Below are 16,924 nucleotides of genomic sequence, written 5' to 3'. Positions count from 1 at the left end.
TCATCTTTACTTTTAAATAGAGGTTTCCACTCTGTTTCTGAGCTAGGCTTTTTTCCCTTTTATCAACAGCTTTCTGAAGTCTCTGATTTGACTCTTAAAATAAGCCGAGTTCTATAAAAATGTTAGCAGAAAATGGAGTTTTCTGCTATCGAATTCCAGTTACATTATAAATCGATTACGTTGATTATAAATCGAAGTGTATTTATTTCATTTGTCCCATAATCAAATGTGGGTTTTAAGGAGATCTTTGAACATTTTTAGGTTAAAACATTAGTTTTCAGATTAAAAACTCTTCTAGCTCTTGAAAATTAATAAAGTAAAACAATAAAAAAAGAAACCTATTAATTTTTAGGAAGAAACCCATTAATTTATAAGGACTGCAAAATCTTTTAAGAAATCATACAGATTATGCTGGGATTGTACAAGGGAAACTAGGGCTGGGAGAATGAAGGGGCAAGGAAAACTGAAAAGAGATAGCCCTCTTTCTTTACTGTGGTTTGGATTTTATATTTGATTAAGTGGACTTGAAAGAGGTGTTCGAGTCTGAAGTATTATTTACCTCAACTTCCAGGGAAAGGAACCTCTGGCCATAACACCTAAAGCAAAGCAGAATAATGAATTGTGACTATAGAAAATCATTTTTATCACCTCTCTCTTCTTGATTGAATGAGGAAAGTAGATTTAGAAATAATAGTTCCTTATTAGCCTCTAAAGCCCTTGGAAGTGTCTCGAAGTTTCCTTCAGAATTTCCACTGAAGTCTCCATTGACCATCTTTCCAACTTCTGTATACAAGTTCTTTCTCTCAAGGGCAAGTTCTAAAGTTAAATTAAAGAAAAAAACCTTGTTATAATTAAATGCTATTTTCTTTATTATTTATCTCTTTTTTCAAGGAAAAATTTTTTTATTCCTTTTTATTTTCAAGGTTGGATTTGTGGCTATATTCAAATAGGATTAAGAGAATGAGCCTATGGACAAGTCCAGCTTGTATAGCATCTCTCCTTTCAGAAAGTATGACCCAAGAGAGGAGTACACAGCTTAGAAATGAACAAAAACCTTAAAAGACAATCTGTTCAAAAGTGGAGAATCATCTGCACACAAGAGTTTTTGAGCAGGAAATCAGCACATTAGGTATACTTTTCATACATTTCTCAGATGAGATGTTATGCAGTTCATAGACTAAATTACTATTCCATTGCAACCTTAGGGAAATCTTCCCTTGGAACAATTTCTAATTATCTGAATAAATCCACCTCTGTATAGAGGAATGCCGAAATGGAATAAGTAAAATATATTAAACATCTGAAATATTAAGTCAAAACATTTTATGTAGTATTCAAGTAAAATTTCAAAAGGTGGAAATTATAGTAAAGTTGCAATGTCTAAAGGCCAATTGGTGGCTTTTTAAAAACATTTATTAATAATAACATATTATTAAAAACAATTATTGAGGAATAATTGACATACAATAAACTGCAGATATTTAGAGTGTATACTCTGATAGGTTTGACATATGTATATACCTGACTCCAACACCACAATCAAGATAGTGAACACATCCATTATTCCCCAGTTTCTTTGATGTCCTTAGTAATCCCTCCCTGCCCATCCCACCCCTACCCCTCAAGCAATCACTGATCTGCTTTCTGTCACTATTGATTTGTTTGTATTTTCTGGAGTTTTATATAAATAGAACCACACAATATGTACTCATTTTGTCTGAATTCTTTCAGTCAACATAATTATTTTGAGATTCTTTCTCAATCGGTGGCTTTTTTTTTTTTTAAAGAAAACCTCTGATTTAAAATAGTCTTCAGGTAAACTGAGTTTTAGGTTTGCACTAGGATGACATAGAATCTGTCCAATAGAAGGTCAAATTACAATAGTAAGTTGGAATCAGTGGCAGCCAAGGAATTAACAGGCAGTCACCTTTACTTATCCCTAGTGGCTCAGTGGTAAAGAATCTACCTGCCAATGCAGGAGATGCCTGTTTGATCCCTGGGTTGGGAAGATCCCCTGGAGAAAGCAATGGCAATCCACTCCTGCATTCTTGCCTGGGAAATCACATGGACAGAGGAGACTGGCAGGCTACAGTCCATGGGGTCACAAAAGGGTCAGACATTACTTAGTGAGTAACAGCAACAATACCTTTACTTATAAAATTAGACTCCATCTCAGGTGGGTTTGGGGTCGTGAGCTAAGGAAACATTTTCTGGTTAACTTATGAAAAGGAGGAATTATTAGAAAGACAGGGACTGGCTTATGGAAACAAAGGAAAATGTGAACAATCAAGGCTCAGATTGCCATTTCAAGCCATATTTGAGCCTGAGGCAAAAGGAAAAATCAGTAACACTGATCCTGTCTTTAAGATTTTGATATTTTGTTCATCATGGAAATCTGCATTAATCTGGATTTTAAAAAATATTGCATTAAAATATTTATCTTGATTATTGAGCTTTTGGAGTGCCTCTTAAATTTTGTACTCCAGTCTCACTTACTCCACCCCCTTACCCTAATCCTGGCCATGGATGGATGAAAACTGGCGCAGCTCTGGGTTCTAAGTAGGAGGACAGTTTTTTGGGGGCATGGTGAAAGTGCAGATCAGCCCTCAATGCTTTGAATTTCACTGCTCAAGGTTCAAAGTCCAAGACTCTGATTGGTCCTGTTTGGGTCATAGAATGTATCTAGTCACTACTATCTCAAATAAGAGTCATTTTATTATTTTATTTAAACCATTTTTCTTCTTCTAAAATAAACTATTTTTTAGATCAGCTTCATGTTTATAGCAAAATTAAAAGCTCCCATATTACCCATCACCATACACACTCTAGCCTCCTTCACTACCAATGTTTTGCACCAAAATAGAACATTTGTCACACTACATTGGATTATCATCTAGAGTCCATAATTTACATCAGGGCTTACTCTTGGTATACATTCCATGGGTTTGGACAAATGTATAATGGCATTATCCACCATTATAGTATTATGCAGAGCAGTTCCACTGCCCCAAGAATCCCAAGAGTCATTTTAGACTTCCTCCTTCTAGATAATTATTCTCATCTTTAGTGATGCTCTTTCCTGAGTATAATTTTGGTTCATTCATTCTTTTCCTTATCACAGCCTCAGTCTAGGAACATCTTGTCTGAACAATTTTCAATAGCCATTTGACAGGCCTTTCCTCCTCCATGTCATCCTCTTGTGCACACTTTGCATTTCTTCCAGAGTGACTTTTCTATAACTTAAATCAACTTTTCTCTAACTTAAATTAACTGCTTACATCTTGATTAAAACCCTTTGAAAGTTCTTCATGACTTTCGAGATTCAGAGTCCATTCTTCTGTCTTAGTAAATTTAAGAGGATTGAAACCACATCAAGTAGGTTGATATGGTTTTATTCCATAATGGAATTAAATTAAAAATCATCAACAGGCCTCAGTCTGCCCTGGGCTCCAGTGCTTTACCCTCTGTGGGAGACCAGGGAGGTGGGGGGTGGGTAGGGGGTGGGAGGGTGGAGAAGGAGGACAAAAGAGGCATCCTACCTGCTTGACTGCTGCTGTCTTTGTGGGAGGTGCTATGAATTCACCGCTTGTGGTCCCTGATTATCCACTCCAAGGAAATGGCCGCTAGTGATATGTATTACTGGAAGGGAGATTTTGGTTTTCTCCGTGTTTCATGACTGGTATAGAATCACAAGGTCTGAATTTTGAGGCATATCTGACCTCTAAAACACATTTAACCTCTAGGTTTTCAGATAAGGGATATGGTCTTGCACTTCTTCCATGACTTATCTGTTCTTTGTGAGACACTAAATGTAAAACTGTTCAAAACAGTAAAATAGCCTATGGAGAAAAATAACTCCTAAGATGAGAGGCACTTCAAGAAAAGAAGCACTACTTTGGTATTTTCGCTTAGAATCTAATAACATAAAGATGTCTGGGCAAACCTGAGGTTTTGTGAATCTAGGTGGCTTTCAAAATGGGTGTCCATTATAACGAAAATGTTGGAGGAGTCAGCTATTGACACAGATTTCTTTGTAACGGAGGTAAGAAATGGAATCCACCCTAGGGACTTTTTGGAGGAGGGAGGGGTGTGTAACGGGTGATGGATACCCTAGCAAGCTGAGTTCCTGTGCCCAGTCTTTGCACATTGGGGATCCTGTGCTAAACTTGTTGAACTCAAGGGGCTTTCTAGCCTCCCTTTGCTACATCCCAATGTTCCTGCCTTCTTGTCTTGCTCATCCCAGGATCCCACTCTCTCTGACTTTCTCTTCCTCACATTTTGTTTGCACACCCCTGGTATAATTGCATTGCAATCACAAGTACACAGCGGAAAATCTTGCCTGTTGTACACAGCGGAAAATCTTAGAAAAACAACAACTGAAGAAAATTTGGGAAATTCACAAGTATATGAAAATTAAACACTCCCAAATAACCAATGGATCAGAAAAGAAATTATAAACAAAATTAGGAAGTAGTCAGGATGACTGGGAATGAAAGCACAAATACCAAAATGTATGGGATGCAGTTAAGGTGGTAAATATAGAGTTATAAATGCCTATAGTGAAAAAGAAGAAAGATCTTAATAGATGGCCTAACTTTTCACTTTAAGAAACTTAAAAAGAATAGGAAACTAAACCCAAAACAAACAAACAAAAAGTAATAGTAAAGATTAGGGAAGAAATAAATGAAATAAAGACAAGACAACCAGAAAAAAAATCAATGAACTGAAAAGTTTGTCCTTGAAATGATTAACAAAACAGACAATTCTTTAGCTAAACTAACTGAGAGAGAGAAAGACTCCGCTTACTAAAATCAGGGATAGGAGGGAACATAACCACTAAATGTAAAAAATCCAAAGGATTACAAAGATATGCCATGAACAATCATATGCCAACAAATTGTATAACCTAGTGAAAAGGACAAATTCCTAGAAAGACACAAAATATTAAAATGGAGTCAGGAAGAAACAGAAAACCTGGATAGATCTATAACAAGTAGAAAGACTGAAGAAGTAACAAAAACAAACAAACAACAAAACAAAACAAACTTCCCACAAAGAAAAGCCCAGGATCAGATGATTTCACTGATGAATTCCAAGTGTTTAAAGAAGAATAAACACCAATACACAATATTCTAGACTAAAGGACAAAAACCACATGATTATCTCAGTAGTCATAGAAAAAGCAATTGACAAAATCCAATAATTTTTCTTAACAAAAAACTTAACAAACTAGAAATAGAAGAAAAAATTTTCAACCTGATAAAGGGGACTTATGAAAAATCTACTACTATATCATACTTAGATCGGGTTGGGAAGATCCCCTGGAGAAGGGAAAGGCTACCCACTCCAGTATTATGGCCTGGAGAATTCCATGGACTTTATGGTCCAACAAAGATTTGGACAGGACTGAATGACTTTCACTAAGGCAATTAGGCAAGACAAAGAAATAAAAGGCACACAGATTGGAAAAGAAGAAGTATCTCAATTTGTAGGTGACATAGTCTTTATATATAGAAAATCCCACTAAAAAGAAAGCTATTTAAATGAATTCAAATAGCAAGATATAAGATCAATATACAAAATAAATTTACATACTAGCAATGAACAATATGAAAATGAAATTAAGAAACAATTTCATTTATAATAACAAAAAATAAAACGATAAATTTAACAAAAGAAATGTCAGATTTTCACATTGAAAACCACAGAACATTGTTGAAACGAATTAAAGAATATTTAAATAAATAGAAAAAACATCTGTACACATGGATTGGTGACTTACTATTGTTAAGACGGCAATACTCCCTTAATTGATCGCCAGATTCAACACAATCCCTATAAAAATCCTGGTCAGCTTTTTGCAGTAATTGACGATCTGATTCTATATTTCATATGAAAATGTGGATTTTATCCCTGGTTGGGGAACTAATATCTTGGCCCAGTGCAGCCAAAATAAAAAAAAAATGCAAGAGACTCAGAATAACCATAGACTTCCCTGGCAGTTCAGTGGCTAAGACTTTGCCCCTCCACTGCAGGGGTTAGGGAACTAAAATCACACATGGTTGCAGCACAGCTTAAGAAAAAAAAAAAAAGAATAACCAAAGCAATTTTTAAAAACAGGAATAAAGTTGGATGTTTCACACTTCCAGATCTCAAATCTACAGTAATCAAGATATCAGTGCCAACAAAAGGATAGACATATAGATCAATGAAGGAGAACTGAGTCCAGAAACAAGTCCATACATTTAATTCATATTGTAATGGTGTCCAGACAATTTAATGGGGGGAGAATATAATTTTCAACAAATGGTGCTGAGACAACTGGCTACACCCCTGCAAAAGATGAATTTGGATCTGTATCACGTGCCATATACAACATTTAACTCGAAAGAGATCAGAAACTGAAATGTAAGATATTATAAAACTATAAAACTATTAGAAGGAAAAAAGAGGCATAAATCTTTATGACCTTGAATCAGTCAATAGTTTCTAGATATTACACCAAAGCCCAAGTAACAAAAGGAAAAATAGGTAAACCCTTTTGGGGTTATCATCAAAGTTAAACCCTTTTGGGTCTCAAAGAGCACTATCAAAAAATGAAAAGACAGCTCACAGAATGGGAGAAAATATAAATCAAATATCTGATGAAGGTCCAGAACATATGAAGAATTCTTACAACTCAAGAATAAAAAGATAGATAGCTCAGTTAAAAATTGGCAAAGTATTTGAATAGACATTTCTCCAAAGAAGATATACATATAAGTGGCCAGTAAGCACATGAAAAGATGCTAAGCAATATTTGCCACTTGGGAAATGTGATATAACTTCTAGGTTAAATTGTGTCCTTCCAAAAGATATGAAGTCCTAACTTTGAAACCTATGACTATGACCTTATTTGCAAATAGAGTCTTATTTGCAGGTGCAGTCAGCTCAAGATGAGACTGTACTGGATTAGGGTGGGTCCTAAACAAATATGACTGGATAAGAGAAAGACACAGGGGAGCACTGTGTGATAAGAGATTGAAGTGATTGAAGTGATTGAAGTCAGCGATTGAAGTGATGTACCTACAAGCCTAGGAATGCTAAGGATTACTGGCAACACAAGAAACTAAGAGAAGGATATGGTTTTCTGTTAGAGGCTTTAGAGAAAGCATGACCTTGCTGACATTTTGATTGAAGACTTCTAGTAACCCACACTGTGAAAGAATAAATTTCTCTTGCTTTAAATTACCCAGTTGGTGGTAATTTGTTACGGCAGGCCTTAGAAAGCTTAATATACCACTTCACTCCCACCAGCATGGTTATAATAAGAAAGATAGACAATAAGAAGTGTGAAGTTGTAAAGCATTTGGAATCTTCATATATAGCTGGTGGGAATGTACTAATAAAATGGTGCAGCCATGCTGGAAGACTGATAATTCCTCAAAAAGTAAACAGAGTTATCATAAAACCTAGCAATTCAACTTCTAATTCTATATTCAAGAGAAATGAAAAAGTATGCCTATATAAAAACATTAATGCTTATACCAGCATTCTTAATAACAACCAAAAAGTGGGAACAACCCAAATGTCCATAAGCAAAATGTGATGTATCCATATGCTGGAGTATTACTTGGCAATGAAAAGGGATAAAGTACTAATCTATGCTACAGAACAGATGAGCCTTGAACACATTATGGGAAACGAAAGAACCACAAAAGACCACATACTATATGATTCTGTAATATGAAATGTCCAGAATAGGCAAATCTGTGGAGGCAGAAAGTAGATTAGTGGTTGCTTAGGGCTGGGGGTTGGGGGGGTGGGGATGGGAAGTGATTGCTAATGGGTATGGTATTTCATTTAGGGGCTAATGAAATATCCTAAAATTAGATAGTGATGATAGTTGTACAACTTTGTGACTATACTAAAAACCACTGAAGCATACCCTTTAAATGGGTGAATTTTATGAGATGTGAATTATATCCCAATAAAGCTACTAAAAAGGAATCCACTCTTCTGTGGATGCTTTTTATTTTAGCTGTACTGAACACACTTTGCTGTTTCTTGCCTCTGAGATCCTTTACATGTTGTACCTGGAATGTTCTTCCCAATTTTGTCTACTGGTAAATCCTGATTTATTCTCAAGACCCAGTTGATATATCACCTCTTCGGGGAAGCCTCTGTCCTTTCAGGAAAGTAAGCACTCTTCTGCGCTGGCTCTTTTTTTAAATTGAGATATAATCGACATATAAATTATATTATCTTCAGGTGTACAACATAATGACTTGATATTTGTATATGTTGTGAAGAGATCACACAAGTCTAGTTCACATCTATCACCAGAAATAGTTAAAAAATTTTTTCTTGTGATGAGAACTTTTAAGATCTACTCTCTCACTAACTTTCAAATAAACAATACAGAATTATTAGCTATAAGACCTTCCCTGGTGGCTCAGCGGTAAAGAATCCTCCTGCCATTGCGGGAGACACAGGTTCTATCCCTGGGTCAGGAAGATTCCCTAGAGAAGGAAATGGCAACCACTCCAGTATTCTTGCCTGGGAAATCCCATGGACAGAAGAGCCTGGTGGCTACATTCTATGGAGTCACAGAGAGTCAGACACCACTAGCAACAAGAATAACAATCTTATTAGCAATAGTTACCATGCTATATATTGTATCCCCAAGACTTATTTATCTTATAACTGGAAATTTGTATCTTTTTATCCCCTTCACTGATTTTGCCCACCCCACGCCCTTGCCTCTGGCACTGTGGCAACCACTAATCTGTTCTCTGTATCTATAAGCTCTTTTTTAAAAAAAATTCCACATATGAGATCATGCTGTATTTATCTGACTTATTTCACTTAGTATGATGCCCTCCAAGTCTTGTCCCAGTTTGGCATTTGGGGAACAGTTGCACATTTCTCGCTATATCACTACCCTTCATTTGCTTTTTGCTTAGATTTCTTCTGTGACTCACACTTCTCTCTGAGGACGAGGATCACATCTTACCACACCTGCATCTACCCTAAGTTCTTATCACTGTGCCTGGCACACAGCAGGCACTCAGGGAGTGCTCACTAAATCTAATAATAATCTGAAATAATCTGAAAGCAAATGGAACAAAGCTCAAGAGTAAATAGCAAAGAAAGGATTACATAAGGTTGTGGTCATGAACACCATTTACTAATTAAACTGCTAAGAACTTGGTAATAACTTGGCATTTGAGGCACCTAGGGCTATAAAAACTCTCAAGATTATCCTATCCCAAAGTTATCTTACAAAACCACAGTACAGTGACTAAAACCAGGAGATTAACGTTTATTAAATACTATTCACTAACCTACGGGCTTATTCAAATTTTGCCAGTTGTCTCATTAATGTTCCTTTTCTGGTTCAGGATCCAAAACAGGATCACAGTCGAGGCTTCTCAATCTCTTCCAATCTGGGATAGTTTCTCAGTCTTTCATGACCTTGCTGCTGCTGCTGCTGCTGCTGCTACTAAGTCGCTTCAGTCGTGTCCGACTCTGTGTGACCCCATAGACGGCAGCCCACCAGGCTCCGCCGTCCCTAGGATTCTCCAGGCAAGAATACTGGAGTGGGTTGCCATTTCCTTCTCCAGTGCATGAAAGGGAAAAGTGAAAGTGAAGTCACTCAGTCGTGTCCGACTCTTAGCGACCCCATGGACTGTAGCCTACCAGGCTCCTCCGTCCATGGGATTTTCCAGGCAAGAGTACTGGAGAGGGGTGCCATTGCCTTCTCCGTTTATGACCTTGACACATTTACAAAGACTACAGATCAGTTGTTTTGAAAATGTCCTTTAATCTTACAAATGCACAGTACTTTTTGTAGGTGTTGTGCTAGCTTTGGGGGTGCTTCATTCTAGGTTCAGTCTTTGGCCCCAGGAAGCTGGTCTTACAGTGAAAAACCAAGTTAACAGGCAATTACAATATAGTGTAATTACAACTTAGTGCTATAATAGAGGTAAAGGCTGAGCATGAAGAGGATATTAGAAGGGTCAACTGGCTGTATCTTGGGGTCCTGGAAAGACTTCTTGCAGGTGATATCACAACCAAGAGCAGGATAAGGAGGCTAGCAGGGCAGAAGGTGGGGGCCCTAGAGAGAAGAGTATTCCAGGCAAAATTTAACCCATCAAGTACAGCAGAATTCTGCAGTCATTTTAAGGAATAGCCTAAATACTCTTACAAAAATCTTTATAATCAGGACATCTGAACATGTTGAAGAAATCTGCTTTGACCTTTTCTGTCTTGTCAGAATTCATTAAAAAACCCTTGACATTCTGACATTCATCTTTGTACTTTGGCAATTTCAGAAGTTCTGATGATAAAATTGACTTTAAGAAGCACAATGAATGTGAAGCTAAATAAAAAAAAAGATTTTTTACTGGGGTGAATTAATACCAGTAAATTCTGAAGTACCTGAGACTCTGAAGAGAATAATTAAGGATGGTATAAGACAAAATTAATGTATCAGAGGGACTCTGGCCATGGTCACTGTCAAGAAGCAGTCTCATAAATGTCACAGTGAAGTTAGACAAAATCACGCAACTGTGTAACCTTTTTGTATCTTGTAATACCCAACAGGAATAGTCCTCATTGAAACACAAGAGCCATAACAGGTTCAGGTAAAAGATAGCTGGCAAGACTCATTTAAAGATGGACACCTGCAGGTTGACTTGTGAATCACAGTCTAGTCTATCATCATTCAGGGTCAAGTGTTTTTGGTTAGGAACGTCTGAATAAGATCCTTGGCTGTGAATTAAACACATTATTTAAGGATGGGGCTATAGGTAAACTGTGTGTTCGGAAAAGATCTCTGTTTCTCTTCCTCCACTTCCTCTTTGTTACTATATTTTTGTTCTCTACTTTCCCTTCTGGTAAGAGCCTTTCCCCCACCTTACTCCATCTGCCAAAACTTGACCAATCATAAGTCTTCATCTATTTGGCCATGTTGATTGGTTTGAAGAGTGAGAATAATGTTCTAGAGCCTTTGGTTGGGATATTTCAAACAGGATCTAGAAAGAAGCCCCATTCATCTCTAGCGATGAAGTTAAACAGAAAGGGGTCTAGAAGTCATAATTAGAAAAATGTGAATGAATCTGACTATATTCAGGTTAAAAAAAAACTGGTCAAAAAAGAAAACCATTAGAAATATAAAAAGAGTGTTTTGTTTGGTGTCATTATTAACTTGTGAATTTTAATATATAAATTGTGTTTTAATCCTTTAATGATTATTCTTCTGTCATGGAAACCTTTCAAGTTGGCTCCTAAGCACTATTGATGCAACTCCATCCAGCTCTAGAGCTTCCTCACTTTTAGTTGTGATGTGTAGACTCAGACTACACATGTCCTGTTCCAGGTCAGGAGTCAGCCAGTTCTCTAAGGGGCTTTGGTTTGTTCAGTGAAAAACAGTATTTAGAGTCTACAACCTCTTCCTGTTTGTAGGGTTCTAGGGAACTAACTTATGATATTAAAAACTGTTACAGGGAAAAAGAGCATTTACCTTGTCTGTTCTAAATGAACTGTGTACCTCATGATATCAACAGTTTATAAGGGGAAGTTTTTTCTGTTCTGTGTTTTATTTTTTAATAGAAGAATATCAGCTAACAAAAAAACTGGACAAGTATCATTAGAATATCACCATTTTGCAATTCATATTGAATAATGGACCTGAGCAATTGTTGTTAGCATCTCAAAAAGAGACAGAGCTAAACGTTAGGTACTTATTGATGGAATTACACTACACTATCAATGAAGTAATCTTTCCATAAAACAGGTGAGTCTACTCAAGTGTCTCAATATAATTACCAGCTTATGGAAAATGTAAGGGACAGAGGAACACGTTACAGTATACCACACAGATTCAAACAACAAAATGCCAACCTTAGGAACTCTATAGGACCAAAACCTGGCTTCTTCAACAATAACAAAAACATTTCCAAGAAATTGAGGGGGGGGGAGGGGAGAGGGCAGAGAGAGGGAGAAGTATGGAATGGAAGAAAATCTGCAGATTAAAATACACCTGAGACATATTAACCAACTGTCACAGTTGCTGAATATTAACTATTGGATATTGATTATAATTGGTTATTTGGATATTGACCCAAACAACTGGAAACATTTATAAGGCAATTAGGGAAATTTGAACATTGGACAATTTTGATGATATTGGGACTTTGTTTTCTGCATGTTAATAGGTTGACGATGGTATTATGGATCTGGTTGTACAAAGAGTTCTTTCCTTCAGAGATTCTATGCAACAAGTAATATCGTATCTGAAAATTTTCCTCTAAATAACCTACTGTTGAGGAGAACAGCATCGTGATGTAGCTGAAACAAAATTGATGAGCTCAGTGATGGGTACATTGGGATTCATTATATCATTCTGTCTATTTTATATATGCTTAAAGATTTCCAGAATAAGAAATTTTTTTAAGTTGAAAAGACAATCCACCACCTGGGAAGAGGTATTTAGTGCCTAGAACTTTAAAAAAATCAAATATATAAACAGTTATTAATATTAATAAGAAAAAGGCCGAAAGTCAACCTAAAAATGGGGAAAAGGATATATAAATAGGTAGTTTTCAGAACAAACTCTAATGATTATGAAACATATTGAGAAGCTCAGCTTTACTACTAATCAAAAGAATGCAAATTAAAATCACATTGAGATATCTTTGTGAAACTATTAGTTTGGCAAACATTAAAATGCTAGATGACACCACATGTTGGAAACTTTGTGGAGAAATGGGAACTATTCCTTGCTATGGTAGGAATTAAAATTTCCATATCCAGTTGGAAACCACTGGGTAATAGCTAGTAAGTCTGAAGACTTGTACAACTCCTAGAAATGAAAAATCACAAGATACTTGCCTTCCTCGCCTTCTGTAAAGATGGGAAGCAGGTGTTTGATCCAGTCTGCCAAACAGATGCATCAACTTTAAACTTTGAGTTTGAAAATGATGTTAAAAATTTGGGACCAAGAGGAGCCCTTGTTGTGAAGGTGGCAGCAGAGACAGCACCTATGAACGATTTCCAGATGTGGCAATGACTATAGTCTTAGAAATAGCAGGAATGGAATATCAAGCATGAGTCATTTGGAAATAAAAGGGGTGGTACCTGAGACTTTAAGCAGAGCAGCATTGTCCTTATTAGATCAACTCCATGGTTCAATGGGGCTTCCCTGGTGTCTCAGATGGTAAAGAATCTGCCTGCAATGCAGGAGACTCCAGTTTGATCCTGGATTGGGGGTATGTCCTGGAGAAGGAAATGGCAACCCACTCCAGTATTCTTGCCTGGAGAATTCAAGGGTCAGAGGAGCCTGGCAGGCTACAGTCAATGGGGTCGCAAAGAGTTGGACACAACTGAGCGACTAATATACTTTACTTTTTATTTTACCATGGTTTGATATCAGGTAGTTTATCTTCAAGTTGGTTCTCAAGTCCTTCCTGAGCTTCTGTAAGCTGTCCAACATTCTTTTAAAAATTATTTTTCTTGTTTTAATGACCCATAATGGCTTTCTGTTGCTTATAACTAAGAGTCTTGACTGATGCATAAAGCAATTTGGCAATGTCTTGTGACCCCATAGACTGTAGCCTACCAGGCTCCTCCCTCCATGGGATTTTTCAGGCAAGAATACTGGAATGGGTTGCCATTTCCTTCTCCAGATTAAAATTGAGGCTATGGGGACTTCCCTGGCGGTCCAGCGGTTTAAGACTCCCTGCTTCCATGGTAGAGGGCGCTGGTTTGATCCCTGCTTGGGGAACTAAGATCACATCTGTGAGATGTGGCCAAAAAGTTCAAAAAAAAACAAAAACTGAGGCTATGCATACCCTACAAGTCAGTAAGTCCACTGCTTCATATAGACTTTAGAGCAATGTTGTCCAGTAGAAGTTTCTGTGATGATGGCTGGACCCTCTAATATGCTAGCCAGTAGCCTTGTGTGGCTACTTAGCACTTGAAATGTGGATAGTGTGACTGCAGAATTAAAATCAAATTTTTATATGATTAATTTAATTAATTTAATTGATTTTAATTAATTTAAGTAGCCATATGTTCACACAGTGGCTAGTGGCTACTTTAACTATAAAACTCTAGCATAATTCTTGCCTTTGTCCACAAAGATACTCTATTATTTCCACTAATAGAAATTCAGAAACAAGCTGCAGTCACACAAATACCAAACAGCAGTCAAAATGAAGGAATTAAGTTTATACTATCAACATGGATACATCTAAAGAATGCAATTTGGAGGGAAAACACAAGCTGTATTATGACAGATACGGTGTCATACCACTTCATGTAAAGTTAAACACAGAATTATTCTTTATATTCTTTGATTTAAAAATGCAGTAAATTTTTTAAAAAAGCACACAGAAGGGAAGATTTCACACTAAATTCAGGGGTGTATTCCCTCTGGTAAGAGGAGAAAGACTTGGAGGTCTTCAACTATACACATTCTAAGGTTTGTTAAAATGTGGGTGAGTACCACTAATTTGTTTTATTATTAGAACTTTTATCCATATCTAGGTATTTCATGTATCAAATATGAAATATCAAAATATTTAAAGCTTCTATAAATATAAATATATTTGTAATATACATAAGTATATACCTTTATACACTGAGTAACTGACTAGCCTGCCTCTTCAGCCTTCTTTCATCCCAATGATCCTAGGGATTCTCTATCCTCCTTTTCCTTTGTAATAATGGAGCTGTGGCCAGGATGAGACTTCCCCCTTGTAGTCATGGGGTGTGTGGCTTACCTCTTGCCAGTGAAAGGTGGGTAGAAGCGAAGTGAGCAACTTTCCTCTAACAAATTCCTGGCTCTGGACTTTCTGGGGGCAGGAATGGCAACAACAAATACCACCTTGGTGCCTCATGTGACAGAGGGAGAGCTGCCATCAGCCACCGTCTTTGAACAAAGCCACCCATCCACCTGTGACTGTCACCGGAGAGAAATAAACTTCCTTGCTTCTTAAGCCTTTTTGTTGTCGAGTTTGATTACAGCAGCCCCTTTAGATTTGTAATCATCTTTTTTTTCACCTCTGTTTCAAATTATTTTTCTGCTACTTGCTTTGTTCATGGTGTTTATTACTCTCATTACTAAATTAGGGAATTAGGAATAGTAGAATATAATAATAGTAATTTTAACTATTTAGGAAATATAGACAATAATGTAATGTTTTTGTAACTGCCAGACATGGCACAGTGAACTGAAGATTATACAAACAATATTTTCATAGCAATTATAATTTACTAAGAATTTCCTATTTGGCCCATGTGGGCTTGCCTCTAGTTTCAACCTCTCATTCCAAGATAAAGAAATCATGGCTCATATAAAAAAGAATGAAGTAATGCCATTTGCAGCAACATGGATGGACCTAGAGATTATCATACTAAATAAAGTCAGACAGAGAAAAATAAATATCGTATGATATCACTTATATGTAGAATCTAAAAAATGACACAAATGAACTTATTTACAAAATAGAAAGAGTTACAGACATAGAAAACAAATTTATGGTTACCAAAGGGGTTGGGGGGAGTGGAGAGAGATAAATCAGGAGTTTGGGATTAACAGATACAGTCTGTTGTATATAAAATAGATAAACATCAAGGACCTGCTATATAGCACAGGTACTATATTCAGAATCTTATAATAACCTATAATGTAAAAGAATTTGAAAAATATATATCTGAATCACTTGTTGTACAGCAGAAGCTAACACAACATTATAAATCAAATACTCTTCAATAAAAAAAAGAGAGAAACCATAGCCCAAAGTTATTCTACTTGGCTAAGTTCACATGGTGAATTAGTGGCAGAGCCTCCTGGTTTATTCTCATTCCATTCCTCACCTCCTACCACTGCCTCCCTTGCTTGGAAGGGAACTTAGAGATAATTTGGTTGATGTATGATGCTTGAATTCTACCCACAGTAATTTATTGAAACATCAGGACAAGATACACATGCTCCTGGGAATTTATAAATCTGGGTCACTCTGAACATTCACTGATGCACATTATTGTTGGAATAAATGTCTCAGAGCTAGTTAGAAGTTTTGAGACACAGTAATAAGTTTGAATATAAATTCTGGCATGCTGACTCAAAGGCACGAGTGCTTTTCTTCACAGTGGAAGACGAGCATTTACTTTCTACAAGGCAATGCCTCTCCAACTTTTCCCTTGAAGTTCCCCAGCGATGGAGCTCTCGATGTGAAGGGCAAGGTGAGAGAAAGTTCTGAGTGTGAAATCTAAAGCACCTTCCTCATCAGCAAAAGAGCTTTGAAGCGCTATATTTTACTTTGAAAATTTTTGCTGATTTTCGCATGCTACTCCACAACATGGTTTTACTTGTTTTAACATAAAAACAATCTTTTAAGTTACCGGTTACATTTCTCAAGCCTCCATTCAAAATCTTTGTGGAATGGATGCCCAAGAATACTGAAGTGGGTAGCTTATCCCTTCTCCAGGGGATCTTTCTGACCCAGGAATTGAACTGGGGTCTCCTGCATTGCAGGTGAATTCTTTACCAACAGGCTATCAGGGAAGCCTCAAAAGTAGTGGGGACAAATAAAAAATGGTTTTGAGCTGGAAACAGTCATGGGCTGCCAGTTTATGGCCCTTTCATTAAAATCTTGATCTATTGATCAATGGATTGATTGATGCAACTGTAGTAAGAGAATGTGGGGAAAGCTCTCTTTGGCTTAGAGTTTATAATGACAGCTTTAAAAACTCTAAGCATTTAGCACAAGCCTGGCACACAATAGGTGCTCAATAAATATTTAAGTTCTATAGAGGAAAAGAATTGAATATACATACACACACACACACACACACACACACACGTATAGCCACTTTCCCAGGTGGCACGATGGTAAAGAATCTACCTGCCATTCTGAAGGAGAAGCAGGAGATC

The 16,924-nt window shown here is 36.8% G+C and overlaps 1 protein-coding gene across 1 annotated transcript in view; it reads right to left on the bottom strand.

Annotated features, from left to right (window-relative positions):
• Nucleotides 1–345: 345 nt before the first annotated feature.
• Nucleotides 346–16,924, bottom strand: part of LOC145543551 (uncharacterized) — a 570,959-nt gene continuing 554,380 nt past the window's right edge. Inside the window, exon 6 of the transcript XR_014080849.1 lies at nt 346–816. The gene's annotated coding sequence lies outside the window, so the exon portion shown is untranslated. The remainder of the gene's footprint in view (nt 817–16,924) is intronic.

Source organism: Giraffa tippelskirchi, chromosome 3 (genome assembly GCF_054371585.1).
Source record: "Giraffa tippelskirchi isolate mGirTip1 chromosome 3, T2T-mGirTip1v1.2.pri, whole genome shotgun sequence".
In the NCBI taxonomy this organism is placed as follows: domain Eukaryota; kingdom Metazoa; phylum Chordata; class Mammalia; order Artiodactyla; family Giraffidae; genus Giraffa; species Giraffa tippelskirchi.
This window is presented reverse-complemented; position numbering and strand designations above follow the sequence as displayed.